We start from the raw sequence: 15,560 nt of genomic DNA, 5'->3' as shown, positions 1-15,560 counted from the left end.
ACAGGGATTCAAGGTACACCATGTTAATGAGAGCAAGCAAGAAGTATCCTTCCTACATTGGGCATTAAAAGCAGCTTGACATGCTACAATTAAGTTTTGAAATTTGGCCTTTTCTGAGAAGAAAATTCAAGGTTCAAGGTTCCTTTGTTGTCATCTATATAGATAGACAAAATGCGTTTACTTCTGTTTGTCCTGTAAGGCACACAAAGAAGTACCACTCGTCTGACACCTCCACTGAGAAGAGAAGGAGAAACAAAAGAGAGGTCCTTCAAGTGTCCATGGATTCTGCCATCTCCTCCGAGGCCACTGTCTCCTGCACTCCTGTAACTCCCGAGCTCCAGGCATCCAAGTCAACTTTCTCTGCCCTGGATCCAAACTCCCAATGCGGTTGGAAAGCTGTTAATACCTGAAAGCCTTCGGGATCTTGGCTTGTCATTCGCATCCTCACAATTCCTGGTCCTGATACCTGGTTCCCATGACCTCTTCTCCGTACTGGTGGGTGGTGTTCTCCTGCTCTGATGTCCTGTGTTGGTCTGCTGCTTCCTAAAAGTCACAACTCTCATGGTCTAACCTGCCAAGCATTGGCATTTTTATGTTGGGCATGAAACAATTAAGTTAATTGAAGGTTAATTAGATGGCAAAGCCCATTGCTGTTACCAATTGTAATGACTCCAAGAAAAAGGGCATTGATGTTAGCCAAGTACCATTAATGCAGAATTTCTTTCAAAACTTGAATCAATCGATTAGGAAATTTCTTTGGAAAGGTAAGTTAGCTAGAATCTCTACTGAAAAATAATTTGGAAATACCATAATGGAGATTTACAACTCCCAAATTTCAAATTTGATGGAAGAGACAAGCCTTCATGAGTAAAAACTTAACTCCATAAAGTTGAGAGAGTAGCAGAAGACTTTATATACAAATGGAATACTAAATTTATTTCTGCTGTAAAGGAGGCACCATTAATAAAGCACATTTTGAATATCTGGCACAAATTGAATAATTTAATTGGTTCAAGGAAAAAGGTAACTCCAAAAACGCCTTTGATTCAAAATAAAGTAATTTCTTTAACTATAGACAATTTAATTCTGCATGCCTGGTCCCGTAAAGGGATCAAATATGTAGAAGATTGCTATGTTCAAGGGCAACTAATGTCATTCGAACTGTTAAAAAGTAAATATAATATCCATAATTATACAATCTTCTGCTACTTTCAATTAAGAGCATTTTTTTAAGAGATGTATTAGGATCAACCATGATTTTACCAGAGTGTAGTGAAATGAAGATTCTAATTTGAAAGGGGATCACAACGAAATTTACATCAGTAATGTACTTTCTACTTCAATTGGCACTCCTAAGCAGGAGTTATATAAATCAAAACAAAGATGGGAATCAGACTTGAATATCAGTATTAATGGCAAGACCTGGTCCAATTGATATCATGATTGCATGACTAATACAATTAATGTAAGATATAGACTGGCGCAATATAATTTTTTGCATCAGCTATATCTTACCCCGCAGAAATTTCATAAATTAAATTCTAATATATCTGATATATGTTTTAGATGTAGGGAAGAAGCAGGTACCTTTTTACATTCTACCTGCTCATGCTCTAAACTGAAACCTTTTTGGGAAAATGTAAAAATTTTATTAAACCAGATTATTGGGAAGCAATTGCCATTAAGTCCGGAATTATTTCTTCTAGGAGGTATTATTGACATAAGACTTAAAATTAGGCTGTCCAGGTACCAATTAGAATTTCTTAAGATTGCATTATCAGTGGCTGGGAAATGTATACCGAGAAGACTGATTCCCTGCTGGACATAACCTGATGGAATGCAGAAATGCACAGTTGTGTTTCCCTGGAGAAAATTAATTACAATTTAAGGAAAAAGTACATTATGTTTTTGCAGGTATAGCAGCCACATTTACAACTACAGGGTTGAATACTTCAGGCACTCGTACTATTTTTTAAATTTTTTAATCCTTTCTTCTTCCATATTTGAGATCTAGGTAGAAAAAAAGAACTGGACTTTCTGAACTGGATTCTGGATCCCAAGCAGTTCTTTTTTTCTTTCTTTCTTTACTCTATCTTTTTCTTCATTCTATTTCTTTATTATTTATTTTTCTGTTTTTCCTTTTCTTTTCAAGGGGTTTTTTCAAGGGGGGAGGAGGGATGGGTCTTTTCTTTTTCTTGAAATTTGAACAATCTGTATCAATGATTCCTTTTCATTTATTTTATATATTTGTGATGGTTAATTATTGATGTTTGATCATGAAACTAAAATAAAATATTCAAAAACATGTTAGCTGAGGAAAATGGAAATGATGCAGGTGGTGCTTCTAATTGAAGGCTGTTAGATGGCAAAGCCCATTGCTGTTACCAATTGTAATGACTCCAAGAAAAAAGGCATTGATGTTAGCCGAGTACCATTAATGCAGAATTTCTTTCAAAACTTGAATCAATCGATTAGGAAATTTTTTTGGAAAGGTAAGTTAGCTAGAATCTCTACTGAAAAATAATTTGGAAATATCATAATGGAGATTTACAACTCCCAAATTTCAAATTTGATGGAAGAGACAAGCCTTCATGAGTAAAAACTTAACTGCATAAAGTTGAGAGAGTGGCAGAAGACTTTATATACAAATGGAATACTAAATTTATTTCTGCTGTAAAGGAGGCACCATTAATAAAGCACATTTTGAATATCCACCTTCATTTCCACCTTCTTGATCAGTATGGAAGGTTTTTGCAGTGTGCAGAATGAATAACTGTAATGAAGGGTGAGGCAACATTTGAGGATTGGATCAAATGGTGTACGTGTTTTAGTATGAAAGGTGAGGGTATCAGCTTTCCATAGCAGGGGAGAAAACTGTTTTGTGATTTGTGTACAAATTTATTTGCAGGGACAGAATACAGTACAACACTGATTATCCTATTTCAGATGACTAAATATTTTGGATAATTGGTCATTTTTTAAAAAGCAGCCTAATAGCAACATCAAATCATGTGTCTCACTGATTAAACAGCAACAAACAACAAGGGGTTGTTTTTTAAGCATTAAAATAATGTTTAATTCTCACCAAAAAAATGAAGGATGCCGCCAATCCCTGACACATCCACAATGTTCCAGCTAATCACCAAGACCTCCCAACCTCTGCCGCCAATCTCCAACATGTCCCCACCTCTGCTGCTGATCCCCTAGGAGACTTTCTGGCCCAGTGTAACACTCACTGGTGAGTCAGCGGGCTCCTGTGTCCCTGTGGGCTCGTTCTGACTTTGTATCCTGATTCTCAATGTGAACCCCGACAAAGACCCAGTCTTCACCTGCACACACTCCACCTCCCAACTGCCACTGACGATCACTGACACCTCCCACCAAGGTCCTGTTCCTACTCCTGCCTGGGAGGCTGCTCTCCTTGATCACACTGAGACAAGAGATTCTTCCAACCACTTGTAGCCAGTCAGGATGCTCTTGATAGAACGTCCGTAGAAGAGCATCCTCACTGGCTGCATCAAAGTGTGATACAGCTGCTATTGGATTGGAGCTCGAACCACAAGAGCAGCAAAGAGAATCACTGGGTTATCCCTCCCCCCCCCCCCCCCCCCACCCCATTGACGTGATCTAATAGAATTGTTGTTTGAAGAGGGCTCGGAAAATCATTGAAGACCTCTACCACCCCACACACAGTATCGTTCAGCTACTCCCGTTGAGCAAGAGAGATATAGGGGTATCAGAGCCAGAACAAACAGCTCCTTCCTATGGCCAATAAGAATTCTGAATGAATGAATGAACTGCTCATACAAACCATCCAAGACGCTATTTATTCTACAATATTTATTTATTTTTATGTACGTATATACAGTATGCACTGCATACCTATCATTTCTATTGGCATGTGTTATGTCTGTATGTGTGTTTGCATGGTTTGCACCGAGGACCAGAGAACACTGTTTCATCAGATTGTACTTGTATAAATGGATGATAAATAAACTTGAACTTGAAGATTATTTTCTTCAGGAGACTCCACTCTTTTAATTAATGATAATGGTGATGAGGTTATTGTTTCTTGCTGCTGCCAAACAGGATGTCCAGTTGTTGTTGCATCTTCCTGAAAAGTGAGGAGATGTTGTGTCCAGGATAGGCCATTTGTTAAGCGGACTCCAAGGAAATTGGTGCTCTCCACTGTCTTCACTACCGAGCTATTAATGTTTAGTAGAGGGTTGTCTTCCCTGGACCTCCTGAAGTCCACAATCACTTCTTCGTCCATGTTGATACTCAGGTTGTTACTCTCACATCATATTATGAGATTTTCCACCTCTTTTCTGCAGTGTGACTCATTGTTGCTGATGAGGCCAACGACTGTTGTGTCATCTGCAAACTTGATTACTCTGTTGGAGCTAGATCTGTTGTTGCATTTGTAGGTCAGTAGTGTGAACAGGAGTGATCTGACCACACAACCCTGAGGTGAACCAGTGCTCAGTATGACAATGCTCAATGCTCAGTAGCCAATCCAGACAGACTGTGGTTTTTCCATTAGGAAGTCCAGAGAGGAGTGTTCAGCTCCATCGAGGACAGCTGCTCCACCAGCCTCTGGAGAATGATCGAATTAAATGCCGAGTTGAAATCAATGAACAGCAGTCTGGCATATGTGGCATCATTCTCCAGGTGGGTCAACATAGCATGGAGGGGCAAGGCTAGAGTATCATCAGTGGAATTGTTCCATCAGTTGGTAAATTGAAATCGGCTCAGTGTCTCTGGGAGGTGTGCTTTGATGCACTCTATCACCAGACACTCCAAGCATCTCATAATGGTGGAGATTAGTTCCACTAAGAAGTAGCCGTTGAGGCCTGTTAGTGTCACCCTTTTTGCTACCAGACAGTGGCTGTCTTGAAATCAACAGGAACAATAGACTGCTGCATTGAAATGTTAAAGATCTCTGTAAGGACCTTCTTGATCCGTTTGGATATGTTTGGACATGTGACATCATAGTCACTATGGTAACACTACAAACAATACTTCCTTCAAGAGATAAGCACAAAAGGAGGAGTCACGCGATGGAGTAGTGGCCGGACGGTGAACTCCAGCCCTCTCCAGAAAAGTCGGGAAAAACAAGAGAAAACACAAAGGCACAGAAATAAAAGTTACAGAAAAGTGAGTATAAAGGTGGAAAGAAGATGGCGACAAAAAAAGAAAAGTCGAAAGCAACGGTAAGAAGAGAGGAAGAGAAGACAAAGGAGGAAAAAGGTGAAGGCCTTACCTGTCCGAAGAGGCCCGCTGCGGAGAGAGAAACCCGCTCCCTCAGGTCGGTAAATAATGGACTACAAAAATGGCTCGCAGAGCCGAGTAAAAGTGCGCAACCGCGCATGCGCGAAGTTTCGCGCATGCGCGATGCGAATGAAAAAAAACACACCGACGGGAGGGGGGACCAGCTGGGGAGTCGATCTCCACAGCCGGCAACGACAGCTGCAGAACACCTGCAGCAAGAAGAGACCACAGAAGACAACAGAAACAAGAAAGAAGAGGAAGAAAGGGCAACAAAGAAACAACAGATGGCCAACCCAGAGGAAGAAGAAGAGGAAGAGTATGGTGAAATAGAAGAAGAAAAGAGAGGCAAGGTAAAGGATATACTTGCTCTTATTAGAGGATACATGGAATCATTTAAAGAATGGCAAACACAGGAATTTAAGGATTTAAGAAAAAGAATAAACAACACAGAAGAGAAAATAAATAAAATGGAGATGACCTTAACAGAAATGGGAAAGAAAATGGACAAGATGGAAGAGCGGGCAGTAGCAGCAGAAATGGAGGTAGAAGACTTAAAAAAGAAATTGGAGAAATCTAATAAAAAAACTAAAGAGACACAAGAACTACTAGCTCAAAAAATAGATACAATGGAAAACCATAACAGAAGAAATAACATAAAGATAGTGGGCCTTAAGGAAGATGAAGAAGGCAAGAATATGAGGGAGTTTATAAAAGAGTGGATCCCTAAGACCCTTGGATGTCCAGAACTACAGCAAGAATTGGAAATAGAAAGGGCACATAGAGTATTGGCCTCTAAACCACAACCACAACAAAAACCAAGATCTATTGTAGTAAAATTCCTAAGATATACTACAAGAGAAAAGGTACTGGAGAAGACAATGGAAAAAGTAAGAGAGGGCAACAAACCACTGGAGTATAAAGGGCAAAAAATCTTCATTTATCCAGATATAAGTTTTGAACTCCTAAAGAAGAGAAAAGAGTTCAATACAGCAAAGGCGATTTTATGGAAGAAAGGGTATAAATTTATACTAAAGCATCCAGCGGTATTGAAAATATTTATTCCAGGACAACAAAACAGACTATTCTCGGATCCAGAAGAAGCACGAAAATTTGCAGAACAATTACAAAAATAGACTGAGGGAGGAAGACGGGTAATGAGAGTTAAGATGATCACAATTGATATGTATGTGGGTAAAGACAAAAATAGACTGAGGGATGAAGACGGGTAATGAGAGTAAAAATGATCACGATTGATATGTATGCGGGTAAAGAGGTATAAGAGTGAATAGAGACAAGGAGCATACGTGAATGTATCTGTACTTAGAGGAAAATATAGATAGTATAGACAAGAATTAATAAGGGAAGGTAATGGAATAGAGAGAATAAGGAGGGAATTAAAAGAGTGACCTTTGTGACATATGAAAAGTGAAATCTTTTCTGGGGGAGGCGGGGTGGGGGGAAATAGCGGTCACTGCAAAATCAGTTGACGCTTGCGAGTGGATTCGCAAATCCAAATGGAGAGGGGAGATGTGGTTGTCCGACAAGGGATAAAGGACAACTCAGGAGGTGAATGGGAGATTGGGAATAAATAAGATAGAAATAGGAGAATAAGGAAAATGTTGGATGTTGTAGGAATGTTGTCTTATAAAGAGTTGAAAATAAGAAAACAGAAATGGAAAAGGAGGAAAGGTAATGATGGAAAAACGGAAAGAGAAGATAAACAAAATATAAAAGGGCTACGCTGAACTATATGTCTTTAAATATTAATGGAATACATAACCAAATTAAAAGGAATAAACTACCAAATTTAAATGAATAAATGTATTCCATTAGAAAAAATAACATATTGGTTAAGAAATAATATTGAAATATTCGAACAAGTATAGGAGCCTTACATTAAATACAATAGCGAAAACCTACCGGGGACAAACATTACCTAAGTTGATGGAAGGAGAAGGAAAGAAAAGAATGGACTCAGTAGAATTTCTGGTGTAATTTTGTTGAATGACAACATTGTCTGACTGGATTAATGCAACCTAGATTGTATACCTAAAATGGATGAGAGGGGGGGTGGGGGGGTGGTTTGGGAGGAAAGGGGGAGGGAGAAAAAGTCACTGTATATGTGTGAAAAAGAAATTGTGTATATCATGGCTAATGTGATTTATGGTGTGAAAAATAAAAAAAATTAAAAAAAAAAAAAAAAAAGAGATAAGCACAAAATTAATTACCAATCAAAAACACGTTTTAACCTTTACACAACCTATTGCTTAAATTTCACCCCCAGGTATTTCATATATTTATAAGTATTTTATTGAAACGAAGAAAGTGGTAGCAGAGTATGACAAATGTTAAAAATCATCTATCTGGGAGCATGTTTTCTCGAATAAAAATAACAACTTTAGGTGTCAATGATCAGAAAATGCTGTAAATACAAAATAGTTAGGAACTGACTATGTGATCCATGATATCTATGTTACTGGCAGTTAGCACATATTTCATGTGAAATGTGTCAGTTCAAATTGACTATCACTTTAACAAGACCCCAAGTCTAATACCCTTTTTACCCTGAAAAGCTGAGTTACTGTTGTATACACAACCCATCTCCGGAAGCTGGCTTGCTTGTTCACACAGAACAGAAGAAAAGCTGGGTTGGTGAGTCCTTTTACACAGCAAGCCAGCTTCTCGAAGCAAAAGAAGCAGGACATGTAGTAAAACCCCATTTTGTCTCTGACACTACCTACCTAAATGCCGGGAAATTTCAAATTCCATCCCCCCAATCCACCTTTGACGCATTCACATAGGTAGGCAAAGCGTTCAAAAGGCAGATAATATCCGGCTTGAATCCTCTGTGTAAAAGGGGTATAAAATTAGCAGTGATGTTCCGCTCTGGTGCAATATGGTTAGTATTCTTCATCATCCATGTTATGTCACAGATCAGCAGCAAAAGAAATTCACTATGACAGTGTTATTTTTAAAAAAAAATATTTATTAATAATTACTAATAATATAACATTTGTGTGTGTGTGTGTGTGTGTGTGTGCTGGGGGCGGGGGTGGGGGGTGGGGGGAATACCTAAACCATTACAGTTTAGGCACAATTCTGGAAAGTCATTCCAAAGTTCATATAAATTCTGTGTGGAAACTCAGAGTTTTAAACTGATGCTCAGAAGTAATTACAAAGGAGGTGAGAGACTGAGTAATCAGCCTGCCAAAAACTCATGCATCCTTGTCAAGTTGCTTCCAGAGGAATGTTCTTTCATATGAATGGTTGTCACAACTCCCCTTTTCCTTGCAGAGGGGAAACAAAATATGTGACTTTCAAGATGTTTCCAAACACGGGCATGGGTCAGTAGAAATGACCATCACAATGGTCACAATCTAATGCAGGAATTCTGCATATGGGTCACGGTGGTTCAATAATTCCCCTGACAAGGAGAATCAGCAGAATTGTCCATTTCACACAGAGTCACTCCACCTTTATGTTTACCAGATGGCTGGCTGATCAATACTGAATCTTGTTTCTTTCAGTGTCCCACTCACAATGCTCATAACCACATGAATCTCTCTTACTCTCTATATTTCCTGAATAAACATCTTAGTTCTTCTTCCAGAGCATCACTTTCTTTATAGCCACTCCATCTCGTCACAAGCTGTGAATGGTTGCAGCTTGGACTATTCTTTAAAATTACACACTAAAAGAAATGTGAGCTTGTAATATCGAAAATCCGTGTTTTAAGTGAAAGGTAACTTTGCCTCATTGTTTCACATCAACTTCTTGTATGAATTGAAGGTCAATATTAATACAATACAAAGCTGGGGTGCGAAGTGGCAGATGGAGTTTAACCCATAAAAGTGTGAGATGATTTGTCATATTTGAAGGCAGTATACAATGTTAATGGGAAGATTCTGAGCAAAGGAACTGAGAGATCTTGGGATCCACATTCATAGGACACTCAAAGTTGCTGTTCAGGTTGATAGTCTTAGTATCTGATGTGTTGGCCTTCATTAACCATGGGATCGACTTCATGAGCCATGAGGTAATGCTTCAGATATTGGAATATTGTGTTCAGTTCTGGTCACTTCATTACAGGCAGGATGTGGTTGTTATAGAGAGGGTACAAGGATGCTGCGTGGTCTGGAGAGCATGCCTTATGAAGATAGGTTGAGTGAACTTGGTCTTTTCTCCTTCAAGCGAGAGGATGAGAGGTGACATGATAGAGGTGTATAAGATGATGAGAGCCATTGATCATGTGGAAGTCCAAAGGCTTTTCCAAGGACTGAAATGGCAAACATGAGGTGGCAAAGTTCTAAGGTGGTTTGAAGTACGTATAGGGGGATAATGAGGTGAATTTATCATATGGAGAATGGTGGATGCATGATAAGTGCTGCCAGCAATGGAGGTGGAAGCAAGTACAGTGGCATCTTTTAAGAGCTTATTAAAAAGCTCTATGGAAAAAAATGGAGGGTTATGGTGAAGGAAAATTCTAGGCAACTGTTAAATTAGGTTATTATGTCAACACATCACTGTGGGCTGAAAGGCCTGTACTGTGTTATAGATTTCTATGTAAAACAATTTTCTCAAACAAAAAATCCTCCTAAGACCATGACAAGATTGACAGGAGCTGGAAGAAACTGTGGAGTTCCAGTGTAGCTGGATTTGAGTCATTTACTTCGGAAAACTCTTGAAGTTCGGGTGGGAGATTTTTAGAACCTTCAGTGAATTCTGGTACCTGAAGTCATAGGGCCGTAGAATCATAGATTTGTAGGGCCGTGGGGCTGTAGGGTTGTAGGGTCGTAGAGTCATAGAGTTGCTGAGTTATAGAGACGGAGAGTCATAGATTCAGAGAGGCATAGACATAGAGTCATAGAGTCATTAAGTGGGGAAACAGGTCCTTTGGCCCAATTTGCCACACTGACCTGAATGTCCTACCCACATTATTCCCACCTACCTGTATTTTTATTTTTCAAAAATTTAGACATGAAGCATGGCAACAGGCCATTTCAGCCCATGAGTCCATACTACCCCATTTACACTCAATTAACCTGCACCCCTGGTACATTTTGAAGGGTGGGAGGAAACTGGAAGCCCTGGACCAAACCCACACAAGACATAGGGAGAACATAATTTGGCCAAAATACCTCCAAACCTATCCTATCCATGTATACATCCAAATGGTTTTTAAACATTGCAGCAGTAGCTGCCTCAACCAATTCTCTGGCAGCCTGTTCCATACACCAACCGCGCTCTGTGTAAAAAGAATAAAGAATGTAAACATCTAATGTAATTTTGTTATGAGGAAAAATTTAGTGATGCAACATTTCTAGTTGGTTGATAGACATTAACAGGAAAGAATAAATCAAAATTATGAACCAGAATGCTTTTGCCCTTCTCTGTTGCTCCATCTAAAATTCAAAATTTAAATCTGACTTTGTCGTTCATTTACATGCAATAAAATATGAAATCATTCTGATTATGGATAATATGTTAATAACTCATTTGAAATGTAGATTATGTGAACATCCTTACTGTTTGCATGACAATATTTGCAGTGTAATTTTAAAATTAAGGATTAGAGGGAATTATGGAGAAGTGGATCTGAGTCTACGGCCAGATCACCCACTGTCTTATTGAATGGTAGAGTAGACTCGATGAGCCAGATGGGCTACTCCTGCTCCTCTTACGTTCTTAAATTCTAAAGATACAGCTTGCTTCACGACAGTTTTTGAATGCTCACAAAGTAATTTTTCATTTTGCCTGAGTGTGTCAAAATGTATTGACTGTAAAACTATTTAAATGAACAGTTTTGTAGTTTTTGCCAGGGTATTCCTTTATGACAATGAACATTAAACCATCCCGTGACAAGAGACCGATCAAGCCTAGGTGACAGTGAGACAATTCTCAGCATATTTCTTCACTGCGCAAATCACTTTGACAACAAAGTTGCATGTGAAGGATTGTCAGAGATTTGCTGGAAAATGATATCAAATGTCAATTGCACATATCAATGATTTTGTTCAAAGGACTGAAAATCCAGATTAAATCCTTCCTTCTAACCTTGAAATGCAGGGCATCAGTAGGATTACAATGGCCAAAATAACCAGCAAAAAGATGCACAGGTTTGAGGTAAGATTTTCTTGTCTTTTTGCAGTTCACTCTGAACTGATAGGACATTGATCCACTGAGTCAGTCGAGGAGTTTTGGAATTTGGAGTTTTTATTTTCTTTGAGCAGGATATCCACATTAGAAATCTTGATTGTCATTTTCAAAATCTTCATTACAATCTCTGGGCCCTGGTATCTAAAATAGCAGAACTGTCCCATGGACTATTAAAGCAATTACTTTAATTTATATTTTTATTTTAATTCTGACATGCAGCACGGTGACAGGCCCTTCTGGCCCATGAGACCTTCTGCCCCAATACACCCATGTGACCAATTAGCCTGCCAAACCCTGTATGACCTTCAAACGTGGGAGGAAACTGGAGCACCTGAGGAAACCCACAGTTACATGGGGAAAATGCATGTAACAGACAGAGCTGATTTGAAACCGTGCTGCTGGCGCTGTAAAAGTGTTGCTCCACTAACCATTCTTCAAAGGTTTTGTTTAAATTCAGGCATTTGCCTGATAGCTGGCGAAGGGCCTTTTACTTCCTATGAATGCTACGTGACCTGCTGAGGTTCCCCAGCACTTTTGTGCAATGATTAGCTTAGTACAACTTTTCATAGTCATAAAGAATCACACCTTAGAGATATAATGTCTTGGTTTGCATACCTTTCATTATCCATGCATATGCCCTGAGACATCAGCAGGAAGGGGCTAACACTGTGATAGATAGATTAAACAGAGTAGCCTTTGGAGTGCTTGAGATTCACTCACACAGCATGGATAGAGATCCTTAATCTCACCATGGCAAAGACATCAAGAAACTATCTGTACTTATCCCATTATCTAGTTTTCACTCTGTAGTCCTCCTTGCTATCGTTTTCCAAGTGGTCATCCCAAAAATGTTGTGACAGGATGGCACGGTTAGTGTAGCAGTTAGCGCAATGCCTTTACAGTGCCAACGATCAGGAATAGGGTTAAAATCCTGTAGAGTTTGTACATTCTCCCTGTGTCTGCAAGGGTTTTCCCCAGGGGCTCCAGTTTCCTCCCACCATTTGAAACATACTGGGAGTGTAGGTTAATTGGTGGCACAGATGTGCGTGCTGAAATGGCCTGTTATTATGATGTACGTCTAAATTTAAATTTTAAAAAAATTAAATTTACATTTAAAATTTAATTCTTCTCTCCTTCACCCTTCAAGCAATGCACTTCACATTTCAACCTTACTTTGAGTGTAGTTCTTCTCAAGTCCACTCTAATTCTCTTGCCTCTTACCTTAAATCTCCACTGTGTGGTTATTGGTACCTGTGCAAAAAGGAAAGGTTTCTCACTTTCATACTGCCTATTTCCCACACAACATTGTATGTTTCCATCATGGCTTCCCTCAACCTTCCAAGGTCAACTAACCCAGTCTATCGAGTTATTCCTCATAATGGTTCCCAGGCACATTGTGTCTTCACCCTTTCCTGTTCACACATGTTCTTCCTGTAGTGTGGTGAGCAGAACATTGCACATTATACTAGCTGCAGCCAAAGTAAAATCACTTCTCCAATATCACAAGTGAGATATTAGTTGATCGTGGCATAATCTTCAATTCCAATACCACTCTTTGGCAAAATATCTGCACAAATCACAACCTTTCCAGCATTCAGGTCTGAGCTAATGAGTGACAAGCAACCCTTGTATCACAAAGGTGTAAATTATTGATGAATCCAACGAGGGAGAGTGAAATCATTTCTCCATTATATTCAATGGCATCACATCACCAAGTCTCCAATGAATAACAATTCAGGATACCCAATGATCAGAAAAGTAGACAGACCAGTCACATGAATACTGTGGCAGGTTCAAGGTTGAGTCTTCTGCAGTGAGTAACTTACCTACAGACTTTCTATAATCTGCAAAGCACTCGTCAAGAGGGTGATAGAATATTTTCCACTTGGTTGGATGAATGAATGTACTCAAAATGATTAATTCTCTCCAGGGCAAAGCAGTCCAATGGCATGATATCTTATCCATCAATGAATTCCCTTCATCATAGCTACACAGTGGCCGTACGCATTTCATTAACATAATGCACAGCAGTTATTCTCTCTGGTGCTTCAGAAGTGCCTCCCAAACCTCTCACTCTTATCTTCAAGAAAGCTAAGGATAGTAGATAATCATGTGCAGGTACCCATCTAAATTTCACAGTTACCTTGCAAATACATCACCAGTCCTTCATTGTTACTGGGTTTCAAACCTGGAACTCCTGATGCAAATGCACTGTGGGAATACCTTCACTGCAGGAGTTCCAGCAGGTAGCCACTAATATCTTCACAAGACCAATTAGAAATGGGCAATCAACACTGACCATTTCAGCAGCGCCCAATTGTGAAAAATGATAAAATGTACATATGTAAGAAAATCCAATCTTGTACATCATATCAAAATAGGCCTGGACTCTGGAACAAGCAAATGCTTTGAGTTATGGACTCCAAAGGAAGGGACAGCTGGCTGATGTTCAGAGCTAGAGCTAATACTGCAGTGAGCCGGGTAGCACATTGCGGGACTGCTGGCACTGTTAGCAACAATTTCAGCCTGTTAAAATTAGTACCGACATTTTTTAGATGAGTATGAAAAAGTGGATACATGTTGCAATTATTCAGTCATAATGTTGTCTTCATCTGAAAAACATGAAGAGCTACTTGGAAAAAAAATCGCTGACACAATTATTCTTCATGATGCTTCACCGAGCATTAATAATCTTGCAAGCTGATGCACAGAGGATTTATGAAGTGTTATGTTTAACTAATTCCCACTGCTAGGTGTACACTTTCTGCAAACAACTTGTAAACAGGTCACTTGCCTATATAATACTTGCGCAAATGTCCATTCAAACCTCCTTCCAATAAATTCCATTTCCCCAGAGGTAGATGAGAAACATGCAGACATCTTCATCTCAATATTTCAACATTCTCTTTGTTCTCGTATTTCCCTTTGATTGGTTAATGTGTAGCCTGTGGGTTGCTCAACTATTTGAGCAAGATGAGAGATAACTAGTGAAGTTATCTTCAGTTTTAGAAATGTCAGTTTTGATCCTTGTGTTGCATTTGTAAAATGGGATTTTCCCTGACAAATTTTCTTGCCAAACATAGATAACAAAAATTCACTCTTAACAATTGTGTTTGCCACCCCAAATAGGCAGATCAAGGGCAATGACATTCCACTATCCACAATTGCTCTAACAAGAGTCAGTCATATAAATTTAGAAGGGAGAAAATAGCCTTCAACTTGAAGGATCGGCTTCATAAACTTTCAGTCATTTCCCAAAACAAAGATAAATAGGGTTTCATGCATCAACTGGTTGAGTGAATCTGTTCACACTTAACCTGTTCACAATTTAGAAACATCACAAGGGCCCATAAAAGAGATCAACAGTGATACTTAAACTTGCGTATTTATTATTTGCGTAACAGTTTAATTACGTCAAAAGCTTTTGTCATTTATTCTGTGGCTTCCTAAATTTCCAAGTATATCCCTTTTTATTCTTCCTTTGATTGACTGTCTCAACTAAAGATTATTTTAAATGTGATTCCTTCTCTCTACTATTCTTAATTTTCCTTATCTCATGAGTACAGATATAGAAACTTTATTCATCTTGAATTGTTCAATGATCTAAAAATTGCAGTATTGCTACTTCAATTGTTTTCATTCAAGAATATATTGATATTGTTTAAATTTCATGCAAATGTCATAGCTCCCCCTCTCCTAATGGCAATGATCCCTTCCTAGATTCTAAGATTCATTCACCATTTCACTCGTTGAATGTTTGGACATTGAGCGATTATGGTAGAATTGAACACATTCCTCACTAAAATCCCATTCTACTAGAGATGACAACTAAATTGAAACAATCTTTGGGAAAATCTGAATATTGAAGCTATGCTTAGTAGAGACACTATGACCCAGCTAAGATCTTTCAAAACAGTATAAAAGGACTGTCCTGATCTGTTACTCACTTTCTTGAGTAATTGAATCAATAGTCTGATGTTTCATTTGAACTCCTTGAATAATTATATTAGACCACAATATTTTCAGTAAGACAATACCTCACTTTACTCCTTCAATGTTCCCCTCTCCTCACCAACACTGACCTTGCTGAGGTTTGCTTAAGAATGATATGGGAATTCAACTTCCCAGGAAAA

The 15,560-nt window shown here is 38.8% G+C and overlaps 1 long non-coding RNA gene across 2 annotated transcripts in view; it reads right to left on the bottom strand.

Annotated features, from left to right (window-relative positions):
* Nucleotides 1–15,560, bottom strand: part of LOC138760099 (uncharacterized) — a 206,159-nt gene that overhangs the window by 129,730 nt on the left and 60,869 nt on the right. The gene's annotated exons all lie outside the window — the stretch shown is intronic.

Source organism: Narcine bancroftii, chromosome 4 (assembly GCF_036971445.1).
Source record: "Narcine bancroftii isolate sNarBan1 chromosome 4, sNarBan1.hap1, whole genome shotgun sequence".
Taxonomy (NCBI): domain Eukaryota; kingdom Metazoa; phylum Chordata; class Chondrichthyes; order Torpediniformes; family Narcinidae; genus Narcine; species Narcine bancroftii.
Note: the sequence above shows the minus strand (reverse complement) of the source record. Positions and strands in the feature narration are given on the sequence as shown.